This window comes from Lampris incognitus, chromosome 5 (genome assembly GCF_029633865.1).
Source record: "Lampris incognitus isolate fLamInc1 chromosome 5, fLamInc1.hap2, whole genome shotgun sequence".
Classification (NCBI taxonomy): Eukaryota; Metazoa; Chordata; class Actinopteri; order Lampriformes; family Lampridae; genus Lampris; species Lampris incognitus.
The window spans coordinates 59,670,226-59,688,080 of NC_079215.1; the positions used below are offsets into that span (position 1 = coordinate 59,670,226).

At 43.3% G+C, this 17,855-nt stretch overlaps 1 long non-coding RNA gene across 1 annotated transcript in view; it reads right to left on the minus strand.

The window, feature by feature from the left end:
* LOC130113493 (uncharacterized) overlaps nt 1-17,855 on the minus strand; it is a 90,884-nt gene that overhangs the window by 36,248 nt on the left and 36,781 nt on the right. Inside the window, exon 2 of the long non-coding RNA XR_008810300.1 lies at nt 10,009-10,035. This is a non-coding gene — a long non-coding RNA (uncharacterized LOC130113493). The remainder of the gene's footprint in view (nt 1-10,008; nt 10,036-17,855) is intronic.

Sequence of the window (17,855 nt, forward strand, 5' to 3'; positions counted from 1 at the left end):
CTTACAGGCCGGACAAGGAGAGCGCTGATCAGAGATGCAGCCAAGAGGCCCATGGTGACTCTGGATGAACTGCAGAGATCCACAGCTCAGGTGGGGGAATCTGTCCACAGGACAACTATTGGTCGTGCACTGCACAAATCTGGCCTTTATGGAAGAGTGGCAAGAAGAAAGCCATTGTTAAAAGAAAACCATAAGAAGTCCCGTTTGCAGTTTGCCAGAAGCCACGTGGGGGACACAGCAAACATGTGGAAGTAGGTGCTCTGGTCAGATGAGACCAAAATTGAACTTTTTGGCCTAAATGCAAAACACTATGTGTGGCGGAAAACTAACACTGCACATCACTCTGAACACACCATCCCCACTGTCAAGCATGGTGGTGGCAGCATCATGCTCTGGGGTCGCTTCTCTTAAGCAGGGACAGGGAAGATGGTCAGAGTTGATGGGAAGATGGATGGAGCCAAATACAGGGCAATCTTGGAAGAAAACCTGTTGGAGTCTGCAAAAGACTTGAGACTGGGGTGGAGGTTTACCTTCCAGCAGGACAGCGACCCTAAACATAAAGCCAGAGCTACAATGGAATGGTTTAAAACAAAACATATTCATGTGTTAGAATGGCCCAGTCAAAGTCCAGACCTAAATCCAATTGAGAATCTGTGGCAAGATCTAAAAACTGCCGTTCACAAACACTCTCCATCTAATCTGACTGAGCTTGAGCTGTTTTGCAAAGAAGAATGGGCAAAAATTTCAGTCTCTAGATGTGCAAAGCTGGTAGAGACATACCCCAAAAGATTTGCAGCTGTAATTGCAGCAAAAGGCGGTTCCACAAAGCATTGATTCAGGGGGGCTGAATACTTTTGCACACTGCACTTTTCAGTTTTTTATTTGTAAAAAATTTTTTAAATCATGTATAATTTTCTTTGTACTTCACAGTTGTGTGCCACTTTGTGTTGGTCTTTCACATAAAATTCCAATAAAATATAGTTATGTTTGTGGTCGAAACGAGACAAAATGTGGAAAAGTTCAAGGGGTATGAATACTTTTGCAAGCCACTGTATATATATATATATATATATATATATATATATATATATATATATATATATATATATATATATATATATATATATATATATACACTACCGTTCAAAAGTTTGGGATCACCCAAACAATTTCGTGTTTTCCATGAAAAGTCACACTTATTCACCACCATATGTTGTGAAATGAATAGAAAATAGAGTCAAGACATTGACAAGGTTAGAAATAATGATTTGTATTTGAAATAAGATTTTTTTTACATCAAACTTTGCTTTCGTCAAAGAATCCTCCATTTGCAGCAATTACAGCATTGCAGACCTTTGGCATTCTAGCTGTTAATTTGTTGAGGTAATCTGGAGAAATTGCACCCCACGCTTCCAGAAGCAGCTCCCACAAGTTGGAATGACTTGGATGGGCACTTCTTTGAGCAGATTGAGTTTCTGGAGCATCACATTTGTGGGGTCAATTAAACGCTCAAAATGGCCAGAAAAAGAGAACTTTCATCTGAAACTCGACAGTCTATTCTTGTTCTTAGAAATGAAGGCTATTCCATGCGAGAAATTGCTAAGAAATTGAAGATTTCCTACACCGGTGTGTACTACTCCCTTCAGAGGACAGCACAAACAGGCTCTAACAGGTACTATTTAATGAAGATGCCAGTTGGGGACCTGTGAGGCGTCTGTTTCTCAAACTAGAGACTCTAATGTACTTATCTTCTTGCTCAGTTGTGCAACGCGGCCTCCCACTTCTTTTTCTACTCTGGTTAGAGCCTGTTTGTGCTGTCCTCTGAAGGGAGTAGTACACACCGGTGTAGGAAATCTTCAATTTCTTAGCAATTTCTCGCATGGAATAGCCTTCATTTCTAAGAACAAGAATAGACTGTCGAGTTTCAGATGAAAGTTCTCTTTTTCTGGCCATTTTGAGCGTTTAATTGACCCCACAAATGTGATGCTCCAGAAACTCAATCTGCTCAAAGAAGTGCCCATCCAACCAATCCAACTTGTGGGAGCTGCTTCTGGAAGCGTGGGGTGCAATTTCTCCAGATTACCTCAACAAATTAACAGCTAGAATGCCAAAGGTCTGCAATGCTGTAATTGCTGCAAATGGAGGATTCTTTGACGAAAGCAAAGTTTGATGTAAAAAAAATCTTATTTCGAATACAAATCATTATTTCTAACCTTGTCAATGTCTTGACTCTATTTTCTATTCATTTCACAACATATGGTGGTGAATAAGTGTGACTTTTCATGGAAAACACAAAATTGTTTGGGTGATCCCAAACTTTTGAACGGTAGTGTATATATATATATATATATATATATATATATATATATATATATATATATATATATATATATATATATATATATATATAGCAGCTGATGAGTGCGTGACGCATGAAACAGGCCTGTACTGCTCTGTATTAAAAAAAATGTCCTGCGTCTGTATTGATATATACACTCACCGGCCAATTTATTAGGCACACCTGTCCAACTGCTCGTTAACGCAAATTTCTAATCAGCCAATCACATGGCAGCAACTCAATGCATTTAGGCATGTAGACATGGTCAAGACGATCTGCTGCAGTTCAAACAGAGTATCAGAATGGGGAAGAAAGGTGATTTAAGTGACTTTGAACGTGGCATGGTTGTTGGTGCCAGACGGGCTTATCTGAGTATTTCAGAAACTGCTGATCTACTGGGATTTTCACGCACAACCATCTCTAGGGTTTACAGAGAATGGTCCGAAAAAGAGAAAATATCCAGTGAGCGGCAGTTCTGTGGGCGAAAATGCCTTGTTGATGCCAGAGGTCAGAGGAGAATGGCCAGACTGGTTCGAGCTGATAGAAAGGCAACAGTAACTCAAATAACCACTCATTACAACCGAGGTATGCAGAAGAGCATCTCTGAATGCACAACACGTCGAACCTTGAGGCAGATGGGCTACAGCAGCAGAAGACCACACCGGGTGCCACTCCTGTCAGCTAAGAACAGGAAACTGAGGCTACAATTCACACAGGCTCACCAAAATTGGACAATAGAAGATTGGAAAAACGTTGCCTGGTCTGATGAGTCTCGATTTCTGCTGCGACATTCGAATGGTAGGATCAGAATTTGGCGTCAACAACATGAAAGCATGGATCCATCCTGCCTTGTATCAATGGTTCAGGCTGGTGGTGATGGTGTAATGGGGTGGGGGATATTTTCTTGGCACACTTTGGGCCCCTTAGTACCAATTGAGCATCGTGTCAATGCCACAGCCTACCTGAGTATTGCTGCTGACCATGTCCATCCCTTTATGACCACAGTGTTCCCATCTTCTGATGGCTACTTCCAGCAGGATAACGCGCCATGTCATAAAGCTCGAATCATCTCAGACTGGTTTCTTGAACATGACAATGAGTTCACTGTACTCAAATGGCCTCCACAGTCACCAGATCTCAATCCAATAGAGCACCTTTGGGATGTGGTGGACCGGGAGATTCGCATCATGGATGTGCAGCCGACAAATATGCAGCAACTGCGTGATGCTATCATGTCAATATGGACCAAACTCTCTGAGGAATGTTTCCAGTACCTTGTTGAATCTATGCCACGAAGGATTAAGGCAGTTCTGAAGGCAAAAGGGGGTCCAACCCGGTACTAGCAAGGTGTACCTAATAAAGTGGCCAGTGAGTGTATATATATATATATATGTGTGTGTGTGTGTGTGTGTGTGTGTGCGTGTGTATGTATATATATATATATATATATATATATATATATATACCCTCGCAATTGTGTCCTAACAAGGCGTAGGGAGGTAGCGAACGGGAGAATGAATGCAGCTCGAGCTTGACGTCTTCTTCAGATGGACGTTTATTGAAGACTTTACTCCATACATTCGTTTTCCCTCCGCCCCTTAAAACTAAAGAAACACAAATAAAGAATACAATTACTAAGTACCCAAATAATCTTTTCGGTCTTTTCACATTACCCATTTCATATGCACACAAACTAGCCTGCACACATTCACATGCAGATAGCTAACTAGCATAGGCTACACGAGGTAAAATAAGGACCGACCCTAACATGAAATGACAAGCTTATAACTATTATATACATACTCACGTAAGTGTTAATTATGATATTTCCATACAACAAGAAAAAACAACAACACTTACGGACGTATCGCTCCAAGGATCCGACGCTATAGAACAACTGTCTTTCTCTGCTTGTAACGCGTGGGAACTGAACTCATTCATTCAAAACAACAGCTTGTATTGTACACTGACACACAGACGCAAAATGCACTACCCAGTCTCACCACTAGGTGTCACATAGGCACCGCAAAGGATGCGGAGTAGCTAACTAATATAGGCCTAGAATAGACTGAATACAACAAACCTTTAAATTTCTCAGTCAGAACACTCCCCGTCTGGCGTAATTACTATTATGCCACAATATCATTATTATCCATCCATCCATCCATCCATTATCTTAACCGCTTATCGTGCTCTCAGGGTCGCGAGGATGCTGGAGCCTATTCCAGCAGTCATTGGGTGGCAGGCGGGTAGACACCCTAGACAGGCCGCCAGGCCATCACAGGGCTCACACACACACCTCCACCCATTCATTCCTAGGTACAATTTAGTATGGCCGATTCACCTGACTTACATGTCTTTGGACTGTGGAAGGAAACCGGAGCCCCGGAGGAAACCCACGCAGACACGGGGAGAACATGCAAACTCCACACAGAGGACGACCCTGGATGACCCACCAAGGTTGGACTACCCTGGGGCTCGAACCCAGGACCTTCTTGCTGTGAGGCGACCGCGCTAACCACTGCGACACTGTGCCGCTATGTCATTATTCTTTCTCTATCAATTATTATCATTAGATAGAAGCACAACAAAGTCATTAATAGGTCTTAGGTACTCTTTCACACACCATGACCTTACAAACTCTGTTGTCACTGCTTGACATGGTCAGCTGGGTTCAGGTTCAGTTCGGACATAATGCCACTGGCTCAGTGTGGTGAATTTCCTTATGCGTGTAACCCTGTTGGCCACATACATGTGAAATCTCCTTGTGGTGTTGTGAATGTAGCCGAGTACTACACGGCTGTCTGTGTAGAACTTGACATACAGCTCTGTGTGTAATTATTCTTTTATGAGCGCCATGAGCTCAACAGTGAGCACTGAGGCGCACAACTCTAGGTGTGGGATAGTGTGAGCAGGAAATGGAGCCAGCTTCGACTTACTCATCACAAACCCTACGTGACACTGTCTAAGTCTATGACTCGCAGATACACCACAGCAGCTATGGCCAGAACAGACGCGTCTGAAAAGATGCACAGCTCCCTAGAATGAGTCTGTGAGAGAGAGACTGGAACATATGGCCTTGGGATGTGTAGGTGTTCAAGGTCAGCAAGAGATGTAGTCCATGCTTCCTTCCCATTGGGCCCTTTTATCTGCTGGGAGAGGCATGTCTCACTCTTGTTGCATTGATGAGAGTTCTCTCACAAGAGCCTTTCCATGCATAGTGATAGGAGAGACAAACCCCAAGGGGTTGTACAGGCTATTGACCATGGAAAGCGTTCCTCTTCGTGTGAATGGTTTGACATCTCTTGACACTTGGAATGTGAAACAGTCATTTTTAAGGTTTCAGCTTACGGCCTAGACTATGCTGGAGAGGCAGCGGATCAGCTCTCAAATCCAAGTCTTTGAGCTCCTTTGCTCTGTCCTCTGGTGGAGAGGCCTCCATGACTGTGGTGCTGTTGGAGGCCATCTTGTGGAGTTTCAGGTTTGCCTCCACCAACCTTTCCTGCGTGCGTTTCAGGAGGCCAACAGCTTCCTCCTCGCTGGGAACAGATGTGATGCCATCATCAACATAAAAGTTGTGCAGCCCAAATTCATCAGTGTCTGTGCCACGTTCTGCCTCACCATGCTCTGCTGTGCGTCGCAATCCATATATGGCAACAGCTGGTGATGGACTGTTTCCAAAGACATGTACAGTCATCCTGTAATCAATTATCTCCTTTTCAGGGCAGTTGTCTTTGTGCTACAGAAAGCGAAAATAGTTGCGGGGACCTTCTTTCACCTTGAAGCTGTAAAACACTTGCTCAATGTCCACTGTGATGGCTATCCGCTCTTTGCGAAAACGCAGCAAGACACCTATTAATGTGTTGTTGAGGTCGGGCCCTCTCAGCAGAACATCATTGAGTGAGATGTTATTATACTGGGCACTCAAGTCGAACAACACTCTGATTTTATCAGGCTTTTGGGGATGGTAAATGCCAAATATTGGCAAATACCAACATTCCTCACCTGGCTGCAAGAGGCGGAGCGGGTTCTGCTTGATGGTTTTCGATTACCTTTTGCATGAAGTCAAAGAAAAGTTCTTTCATTCCTGGTTTATTTTGGAAGGTGCTTTGCAACGAGAACAGCCTCTGCTTCGCTTGCTCTTTGTTGTTCGGAAAGCTGGCTCTGTGGCGAGTGAAAAGGCAATGGCGTCACCCAGTGGTTGTCTTCAGCAAGATACACCTCTTTGTTCATCACATTCAAGATGATGTTATCTTCAACTGACAGGGTCGTCTTCTCGTCGTCTGCAGTCCTCAAGAAAAAATCATCTTTGAGACAGCTTGTGTCAGCAATGAGGCCTTTGGAGGTTCTGGAGTAACACAGCGAGGCAGGTAAGTACTGAAGAGGATAGGAACTCACTCTTTCACTGGATGGACGCTCTTAAAGCATGGTGTGAAGAATGAGGCTCTGCCATATGGGAGTATGTTTTTTTTGTAGACATTGACATCAGTAGGCTGGTGAGCTCTATCTAGGCAGAGCTCTCATACGATGACCCAGCCCAAATCCAAGCACTGTGCATATGGTGTGTTGTGGGGGCCATTATGCTGATCACGTACCTTGTGCACACTTAAGACATCTGAGTAGAAGGATCTGAGCGCTGGGATCTGGAGGCGGGATCTTGCCAGCCACTGGAGCGATGTGAGGGAAGTGCTGTGTTATCTTTGGTGTGGGAATTTCCTCTTTGTCATCTAGCATTGTGTTGCATTCTATGAGGGTAGGGAGCACCACTATGGTTTCTCCATCGAGTGACTCCACAGTGAAGTTGCATGCTTTTCTCCCCGCCATCTCAACTATGCCAGAGCATGTCCTCAGAGTGTAGGGAGAGGAGTTACCTTCAATGCCAAACAGATTGAAGAACTGTGACTTAGCCAATGATCTATTGCTCTGGTCGTCCAGCACTGCATAGACACGTTTCATCTTGTCAAGCCGGTTTGAGGGGTAAACTTTCACCAGACAGATTTTAGAGCATGATCTGGGCTGACGATTGTCACTACATATCTCAGTGTATATAGAGGTTACATCAAGGAGGATGTCATTCTTTTTTCTCTCTGTTTTGCTCTGGTTCACATTTGGTCTCTTCGGCTGACCAGGGAGCGGGACCAGGATGGAGTGCGGAGATTTGCTTTTCGCTGTCACATTCTCTGCATTTGACAGACACTCTACAGTCCTTCACAACATGTCTAGTGGAAGCACAGCACCAGTAACAGATGGAGTTTTCTTTGAGATAAGATTTTCGGTCATCTACGTAGGTGCTTGCTCCTAAAGGCACAACACTTAAAAGGGGGGTGGGACTTGTTATGGATGGGGCAATGTTTATCTGGCTTGTCAGTTTTCTTCTCAGGCTGGTTGTTCAGGGAACTCGGGGCTGTGGCTGACAACTCAGTTTTCTTAACTAAGACAGAGGGTTTGTTGAATTTAGTTGCTCTGTCTGGCTTCTGGCTGTTTGAACAGTTGGATGAGGAGAATGCAAACCTCGGGTCGTTCCTGGTTTTTGCTTGGTTGCAGATGAACTGTACAAAAAAGCTGAAAGGTGGAAAGGCTACTTTATGGTCTTCTTGTATCTGGAGCCTTGGGTTACCCATCTTTCTTGCAGGTTGTAGGGGAGTTTTTCCAACTATGAGGTTAGCACCCTGTGCGGTGTCGAGATATGCAAGCCCAGGTGTAAGACCACTCCACTTTGCAGACTCCAATTCCAGTAGCAGGTGGCCTAGCTCTCTCAGCTCGTCTTTGTTGGTGATGCCGGGGAAATCTTCAAGCCTTTTCAGCAGAGCATGTTCGATGATCTCGGGGCACCCGTAGCATTCCTCTAGGCGCTGCCGTATTATTTTGACTCATTTTGCAGGGCTGGTTACATGGACTGACCTGATTTGTTTAGCCTGGGTGGATGACTCTGTGCGCGAGTAGGTCGAGTTCCTCTCGCGGCGTCAGGCTAAGGTCATGCATGATGCCCTGGAATGAGGTTTTCTATGCCCAATAGTTCTCTGGACAGTCGTCAAATTGGGTCAGCCCGTAACTCACCAACTCTCTCTTTATCAAATAGGTGGCGAAATCAGGCATCTGGGGTGGCGTGTCCGTGTAGCTTTCTGATGAGGCCTGAGAAGTAGGGACTGGAGCAAGCTGCATTTGTGCTGCATTGTTCTGCTGGCCCTCATGGCCCATTCCAGCATGCTGTGTGTAGCTGACGTTGTGAGGGTCAGCTTAAGGAGACTGCTGAAGGATGGTTTGAAGAGGGGGACTTGGCTCTCTAAGTGCATGCTGTGATTCAGGAAATGGATGCTGAGCGTATTGCACCAGAGTGTGGTTCTGCACATACTCCCTGGTGCGTTGAGCTCTCTCTTCATCCCCAAAATCGTGACACTGTTCCTCTTCCTAGTCTGCTGCAGCTTCGTAGACCTCTGCCTCTCTGGATGCCGCTGCTGCCTCCCTCTCCAACTGCAATACATGGAGACCTGCTTCTATTTCTGCTCTACGGCGTGCTGCTTCGGCAAGTGTTCTCTGTTGTTGTTCCTCAATGTGCGCTTTCTCCCTCAACATGGCTGACTCCCTCTCTGCATAGGCGATCTTTTATTTGCTTTGAATGCTTCTGCTTTGGCCTTCGCTTTAGTCACAGCACTGCTATCTGATGATGCACGTGAATTGACTGATGAAGAGCCGGCAGATGACCTAGTTTCCAAAATGTGTTATGTTTTATTTTCTTCCTTCTGAGAATCCATGTTGTCACTGTGACTCAGGCACTGATGTGATGCAAAGCTGTTCTGTTGACTTTACCCGTTGTGTTAACGTCCTTTTACTATTCTGCCCCAGCAATTCTGTCTTAACAAGGCGTAGGCAGATAGCGAAAGGGAGAATGAATGCGGCTCGAGCTTGACGTCTTATGGAAGTTTATTAAAGATTTTACTCCATACATTCGCCCCCCCCCATAAAACTAAAGAAACACAAATAAATAAGACAATTACTCAGCACCCAAATAGTCTTTTCTGTCTTTTCACATTACCTATTTCATATGCACACAAACTAGCCCGCGCACATTCACATGCAGATAGATAACTGGCATAGGCTACACGAAGTAAAATAATGAGCTATGCGAACATGAAATTACATGCTTATAACTATTACATACATACTTACGTAAGTGTTAATTATGATATTTCCATACAACAAGAAAAAACAACAACACTTACGGACGTATCGCTCCAAGGATCTGGCGCTTATAGAACAACTGTCTTTCTCTGCTTGAAACGCGTGGGAACTGAACTCGTTCATTCCATACAACAGCTTGTATCGTAGTCGTACAGTGTCTTGTTTACACTAACACAGACATAAAAATGCACTACCCAGTCTCGCCGCTAGGTGTCACTTACATAGGCACCGCGAAGGATGCGGAGTAGCTAACTAACATAGGCCTAGAATAGACTGAATACAACAAACCTTTAGATTTCTCAGTCAGAACAATATATATATATATGTGTGTGTGTGTGTGTGTGTGTGTGTGTGTGTGTGTGTGTGTCGGTGTGTGTGCGTTTTTCTATGTGTGTGCGTGTGTCTATGTGTGTGTGTGTGTGTGTGTGTGTGTGTGTGTGTGTGTGTGTGTGTGTGTGTAAATACAAAAAAAAAAGATAATAAACACTCACCATTGTGGCCGCCGGACTCTCAGGTAGCTGTTGGATGATGTGAATGGTGGTGAGATAGTGAATTATAAATACAGGATTGTATTTTATCAATGCCGTGGCCTCGTTTTTAAATAATGACTGTTCAGAGACCTAAATTAAACATGACCTAGATTAAACTAGGGCTTGGGTATATCTAGGGTTGCCAACTTTTTCACTGCCAAATAAGGGACAAAAGGTGGCATGCCACGGCAGTATGGGTATGGTGTTGTGTGAATATACAGTATTGTTTTAAGCCATTTATCATAATGATAGCTAATCTCTTACAGTCAAATTAAAGATCAATATACTCATCGACTCTCATGCCTTGGCAACATATGGTAGATTTAATAATAGTTTGTTAATTTATAGCAGGTACCTTTGACAGTCCTTTATTTAAACCATTACCTATTACCTTTGCTATAACAGTCAAAACACTTGTGACTCTTGCACTGTAGATTAGAAAAATGTATCCCCTACTTGAAAATCCTACAAGTGACAAACTAGAAGTAACAATAGCTTCTGTATGCTGTAGTTTTGCAGAGGAATCAAACAGCAGAGCCTCACAGAACGTGCACCTTCTGTGTACACAAACAGCGGTGGGGAATGAATGTTTCATATTCTTATTCACTAACTCTATATACAAGTTGGAAATCACAACTTGGACCCTCACAACAACAAAAACAACAAAACATTTAAATGCAAAAGAGGAAAAGAGGGGGCATGCCTCTGCACACCAACTCTACTTTTTCCATGGATTTTTTTTTTGCTGCTCTTGGACAACTCAAGCAGTCTTTTGTCCTTTTGTGCAGCCAGAGAAAAGTCCTTACATGACAAGTCACAGTTCACAGATATCTGAAGTTCATTTTTGATCAGCTCTGTGCTGCATCTTTTTCTTGGGTCTGACCATTTAATGGTCATCAGAGACAAAATCCTCTCTACAAAGGCATTTGAGCCTGGCACACTGACGACAAATGAGACAATCCTGAACATATTGATCAAGTTGGCTTTCCCTATGTTTTGGAAAACTGCCACCCACTTCTCATTGGTGGATTTTGTGGCATCCTGTCTGGCTTTCTGTATTTCCTCCCTGCTAGCACAAAACTCTTCATAGAGTTGGTCCATACTGACTGTCTGTAATTTTGAGGGCAGCCCCCACCTGCTCCAGGTCAGTGAAGGAGAGCTCCTCATGTATGCCGATTGGTTTCAGTTTCATCATTACATTTTCTAATGAGAAATCAAACCACTTGTCAATGTATGCAATGACAGAGTCGAAGAACTTCAGAAAGTCCTTTTGCTGCTTTGATCTTTGTACCGACACTTGATCGTCCATCAGCTGCTTGGTCTGATAACCAAAAAAGCTGTCTTGTTTCCACTGAAGCATCTTCACTTTGAATTTTCCCACCTCCTCACAAACATCTGTGATGTAGAGCGTGTTTTCTTCCAGCTTTCTAACGTGTGTCAAACACACACCCCTTGTTGTGGAAAAAGCACAGATAAATCTCAGCAGCTCCAGTTTTTTCTTTGTCCTCAAAAATCCTCTTCAGTGCCACAGGACAGGACTCCCCAATGAACATGAAGTATGGGGTGAGAGCTGGACAGCTTTGCAGGAGACGATCACCAGCTGGATGAAGAGACAGCCATCGTGTGCAAGCATGATGCAGAATTGCATGCCACTCCATGTCAGCAAAGGCAAAAGAAAAATAAATGCACGCAGTTCCTCTCTTCTGGAAGCAGACACTGAGAAGTGGCTGTAGATCTTTCAAATGGGTGACTCAGTATCCACTGGCAGGTGAAAGCTGATCACGGCGTGTTTTCAGGTGTTATGAGCTATGTGAGCCAGGCAATTCGCTTTCAGAATGCGACTCTTGGCACTGCTCAATAACTGGTAAACGTAGTGGTGTTTTCCAAAGTTGACATTGGCATTTTCTGCTGCATAGGCTGTGATGTGTTTAATATCCAGTTCATACTTTTCCAGACAGTTCACCAGTGCTGGATGTATACCATTTGCAGTTTCATCTCTGTCTTCATAAAAGTCAAGTAACTTGTAATGCACTCCATCAGACACAGAAAAGTAGTATCTCACGCACACTGGAAACATGTTTCTATTTCCCTTGTTTGAGGCAACTGAGTAAAACCCAGGGTCACCTTCAGTCGGGGACAGATCATCCAGAATGGCCCGCACAATCTTTGGTCCAAAAACATTCATTGTGATCATCTCAGCTTTCATACTTCCCAAGTGCATCTTCTTCACAACATTTGAGTCGTGAAACAACGCAACATTGAGCCTAACAAGACAGTCGGTACTGACGTAGCCGAGTACACGTTTAACAGTTTGATACACGTACGAGGCTTCACTTACCGCAATTTTGTCATTTTCCACAGTAGATGCCACGAAGAATGCACCAATATTGCTTGCACCTTTAACTAGTGTGGCCTTCTTGCGCATTTCTGTGGAAGCATGCTGAGTCAGGTCATTCTCACCTCCATAGCAAACTGAAAATTCTCTGCGACATAAAGTACAGCAGGCTTTCATTGAGTCACAGCTGACGGGTTTAACCCACGCATTTTTTACTTCCCATTGCTGCAGTCTATTCTTTTTTCCAGGTTTAACCATATTTGCAAGTTAATCCTTATTTCCACATGCCAAACTAACTGAACAGCACCAGACATTGCCGGAACTTTACAGTTTTTGGAGGAATTGGCGCATTTACTGTACATGTACAACTGATGCGCGGGAGGGAGGCTGTGATTGGATGATGACAGGTGATCATTCTCACCCGTCGTCATCAACATTGCTGCTACTGCTGTTATATCAGATTTGATACGACTGTGAGAGTGCCCTCTAGTGGTTAGAGCGCAGTAGCAGTCAAAAAAAAAACGGAACAGGGGAGGTCACGTATGGGACAAATCATCCATCCATCCATCCATTATCCAAACTGCTTATCCTTACTCAGGGTCCCAGGGATGCTGGGGCGTATCCCAGCAGTCATTGGGCGGCAGGCGGGGAGGCACCCTGGACAGGCCGCCAGGCCATCACAGGGCCGACTTTCACACACACACATTCACACCTAGGGACAACTTAGTATGGCCAATTCCACTGACCTACATGTCTTTGGGCTGTGGGAGGAAACCAGAGCGGCCGAAGGAAACCCACGCAGACATGGAGAGAACATGCAAACTCCACACATAGGAAGACCCGGGACGACCCCCAAGGTTGGACTGCTCCGGGGCTCGAACCCAGGACCTTCTGGGGGACATCCCGGCTAATATTGGACAGTTAGCAACCCTGTTTGTAGACCTTGTTCACGGCAGAAGACTGATAAAAGTTATGTGTAAAAAGACAGCCTAATGAGAAGCGCACATGTAGTGGAGTTAAGGCTAGACCTGAATACCCGAGTATTCGGACATTCGCTCACTGGGTAAGGTATTCGCTTTTAATTTTGGGATTCGGATGGTCTTGTTTTTTTGTGTGTGTGTTTTTGTTTTGTTTTGTTTTGTTTTTTTGCTTTATGTAGAACATCAATAAAGGGGAACTGCAAAATAATATTTGTCAGCCCATTCTTGTACTATATTCATACTTTTAATTGCACCGACTGTTAAAATGTGGAAATACTCTCAGCTGGGGCGCCTGACATCCCTCTCACTCTCAGCAGAGACGTCACGCTTCAGTTAACCTTGGCCATCAAAGGGAAGACAATATGCTGCAGACCTCAGCTGTGTGGCGACACTTTAAATTGAGCGGTGACAAGCCAGTGTGCAAAATATGCAATTTGAAACTGGCCTACCACGGTGGCGCAACATGCATGATAAATCACCTGAATGCAGTAAGTAGTAGACTATTCTTATAAGGTGTAAAAAACCGAGACTATAGGTACTATATAGCAAACTTGGATTAGCTCATGACTGTTTTCCAGTCACCATTATCAAGCTGCTTTTATCCTTTTAACTTGAATTTGTCGGCGCTAGTTTGCTGTTTCTGCGCTTCAGTTTCACAGCACTTTCTCAGGCGTCATCTCAGATTCTGAGCCTATTATATGGAGCATTTATGTACACTACCGTTCAAAAGTTTGGGATCACCCAAACAATTTCGTGTTTTCCATGAAAAGTCACACTTATTCACCACCATATGTTGTGAAATGAATAGAAAATAGAGTCAAGACATTGACAAGGTTAGAAATAATGATTTGTATTTGAAATAAGATTTTTTTTTACATCAAACTTTGCTTTCGTCAAAGAATCCTCCATTTGCAGCAATTACAGCATTGCAGACCTTTGGCATTCTAGCTGTTAATTTGTTGAGGTAATCTGGAGAAATTGCACCCCACGCTTCCAGAAGCAGCTCCCACAAGTTGGATTGGTTGGATGGGCACTTCTTTGAGCAGATTGAGTTTCTGGAGCATCACATTTGTGGGGTCAATTAAACGCTCAAAATGGCCAGAAAAAGAGAACTTTCATCTGAAACTCGACAGTCTATTCTTGTTCTTAGAAATGAAGGCTATTCCATGCGAGAAATTGCTAAGAAATTGAAGATTTCCTACACCGGTGTGTACTACTCCCTTCAGAGGACAGCACAAACAGGCTCTAACAGGTACTATTTAATGAAGATGCCAGTTGGGGACCTGTGAGGCGTCTGTTTCTCAAACTAGAGACTCTAATGTACTTATCTTCTTGCTCAGTTGTGCAACGCGGCCTCCCACTTCTTTTTCTACTCTGGTTAGAGCCTGTTTGTGCTGTCCTCTGAAGGGAGTAGTACACACCGGTGTAGGAAATCTTCAATTTCTTAGCAATTTCTCGCATGGAATAGCCTTCATTTCTAAGAACAAGAATAGACTGTCGAGTTTCAGATGAAAGTTCTCTTTTTCTGACCATTTTGAGCGTTTAATTGACCCCACAAATGTGATGCTCCAGAAACTCAATCTGCTCAAAGAAGTGCCCATCCAACCAATCCAACTTGTGGGAGCTGCTTCTGGAAGCGTGGGGTGCAATTTCTCCAGATTACCTCAACAAATTAACAGCTAGAATGCCAAAGGTCTGCAATGCTGTAATTGCTGCAAATGGAGGATTCTTTGACGAAAGCAAAGTTTGATGTAAAAAAAATCTTATTTCAAATACAAATCATTATTTCTAACCTTGTCAATGTCTTGACTCTATTTTCTATTCATTTCACAACATATGGTGGTGAATAAGTGTGACTTTCATGGAAAACACAAAATTGTTTGGGTGATCCCAAACTTTTGAACGGTAGTGTATATCTAATTTATCCATGATGAGAAAAAATTGTCACAAGCTGTTATGTCACAAAAAGTGTTTGGATAGGACCCCGTTCAACCAAATCCCTTATGATTACAAATGTGCCTAAAACACACCAACCCTTTTGGAAATTCTTCATTATTATTATTGTAATGTACACGAATAAGTAGTCACGTTGGCCCTTGGCTAACAGGTAGGACCCTTTAGTCAAGCGGTTAGCGATGTTTCCCGTGGTGCGGACGATCCATGTTACATTACCCCCCTCTTTCGGGAAAGCATATCAACTCCCTCACGCCTCCGCTTCCGATGATGTCACGGTCTCATCATCCCACTTCCGACACCAATGTAGTGAATTCGAGGGGCAAACACAGGAACTGCCGCAGCCAGGACGGGAACCCGTATCTCCTGCACCGCGGGAGATATCGCTAACCGCTCGACTAAATGGTCCTACCCGTTAGCCAAGGGCTACCGAGCCTATTCATCCGTCATAGTTACATTATTATTATCATTAAATGAGCAAGACGGTCATTCCGTTTTGGATTTTCAAAGTTTAATAGCTTTGTGAGAAAAAAAGAAGACCTGCCGCTCCTAAAATTGCATAAATTTGCATTAAAATTAGTTTTAGATCAATACCACAAAAAAAAGTTACGATAAGATGTACCTAAAATGACCATGGGCGGTCATCATGACCGGCGGTACTTAAACTCTATATTCTGTCAAGATAAATACCCAATTGAGAAATTAATGCATTGCATGTATTAGTATGTCTGTTAGGAAACGACTGACAACAAAATTAACATTTTAACAATTATAATACTATTTTTAAACAATTTAAACTTCAGAGACATGGTTGAACTTGAATAGCAAAATGAAAAAGTGAAAATATTACCTGAAAAACAAAATGGAAAACATATATTAACTAATCTAAGGAAAACGTGAAATGTAAAAAAAGAAAAAAGAAAAAAAATAAGAACTGAAAATAACCAATTAAACAGTCCCAAACAGCGACTGGAAATTTAAAAATTACTACAACGACCATGGGCGGTCATTTTGACCGTTTTGGCCTTTAATAACTTTGTAAAAAAAATAATAATACAGACGTGCTGCTCCCTGAATGCTCCTGAAACTGCACATATTTGCGTTAAAATTAGTTCTGGATTAATTGCACAAAACAAGTTATGATAAGATCTACCTAAACCAGGGTTCCCCAACCTTTTTTGCACCGCGGACCAGTTTAATATACAATATTCTGGTGGACCGGGGGACGGGCGGGAGTGAATTAATAACGACCGGAATATAGGTTAGGCTTATACGTAAATAGTATAATAACATTTGAAGTAACGTTTGGATATTAAACGCACAGTGCACATTTTCCTCACATTAACATAACATACATATAACAACATTGCAACTCACCAATTTCATCAATTCTCCTTGAAACTGTGGTAACTGAAAGAGGAACCTTTACCACTTTGTTAGCTGCAGCTTCCCCCAACAGTTCACGGCACATGTCCTTGGCAAGCAGGTAGTGTAATGTCCATGCTTTGTAACATGTTTAGTAACGTTTCGGGCGTTAGTTTTAATGCTTATTCTGGTCACAAGGGGGCGCTACTGGTTAAGTGTTGTATATGTGATACGCTCTTGATTCACGTTAAGCCCGGAAGTAGCGGAGCGAGAGAGGCGTGTTAGTAGCCATGGCTAGCAAATGCACTAGCAGATGTACTGTTGTCGTCATGCAAAATGTTTCACTAAAGATTCCAAAACGCAACTTCATGGTATTTGAGTTATTATTTCAAAACTTTACACTGGCGATGAGGATTCAATTTTTTTTCTACTAACATGGCTGCTGCATTGCCGTCGTTCCCTGCCTCTGATATAAGTGAGGAACAGAACTCAGCTGTCCGTTGGAAGAAGTGGCTACAACGCTTTGAAAACTTCGTAGTTGCTATGGATGTAAAGGATGACTCAAGAAAATGTGCCAATCCTTCTACATTATGCAGGGGAAGGTGTACAGGATATCTTTGATACACTCATTGACACCGGGGAAGCAAAGAACTATAAACGAGCAAAAGACAAACTGAGTGAGTACTTCTCCCCTAAAATCAACATAGTCTACGAGACCTACAAATTCAGACAAGCCAAGCAACTAGCAGGGGAAACACTTGACTCCTATCACAGCAGGCTGCGGCAATTAGCAGCAACTTGCGACTTTCCTGATGTTGAAAGAGAGATCAAAACTATGATCATTCAAACGTGCGCATGTAATAAACTGCGGTGTCACGCGCTACAGAAATCAGAGATGGCGTTGACCAAACTCGGTAGAACCATGGCACTTGCAGAGATTCAAGCATCGGGATTGGAAGAAACCCAACAAAGTACAGCTCAAAGTAATCTAAGGGAAGATTTTCTGGCAGTAGATGTGGGGTGGGTAGCTGTAAAGAAAAGATGCTACAACTGCTCTGGTATCTTTCCTCACCGTGAAGAAATGCCGTGCCCGGCACGAGGGAGAACATTCAGCGCGTGTGGAAGACAAGGACATTTCGCAAAATGCTGTCGCTCTAAGCGGCCACGAGGGGGCA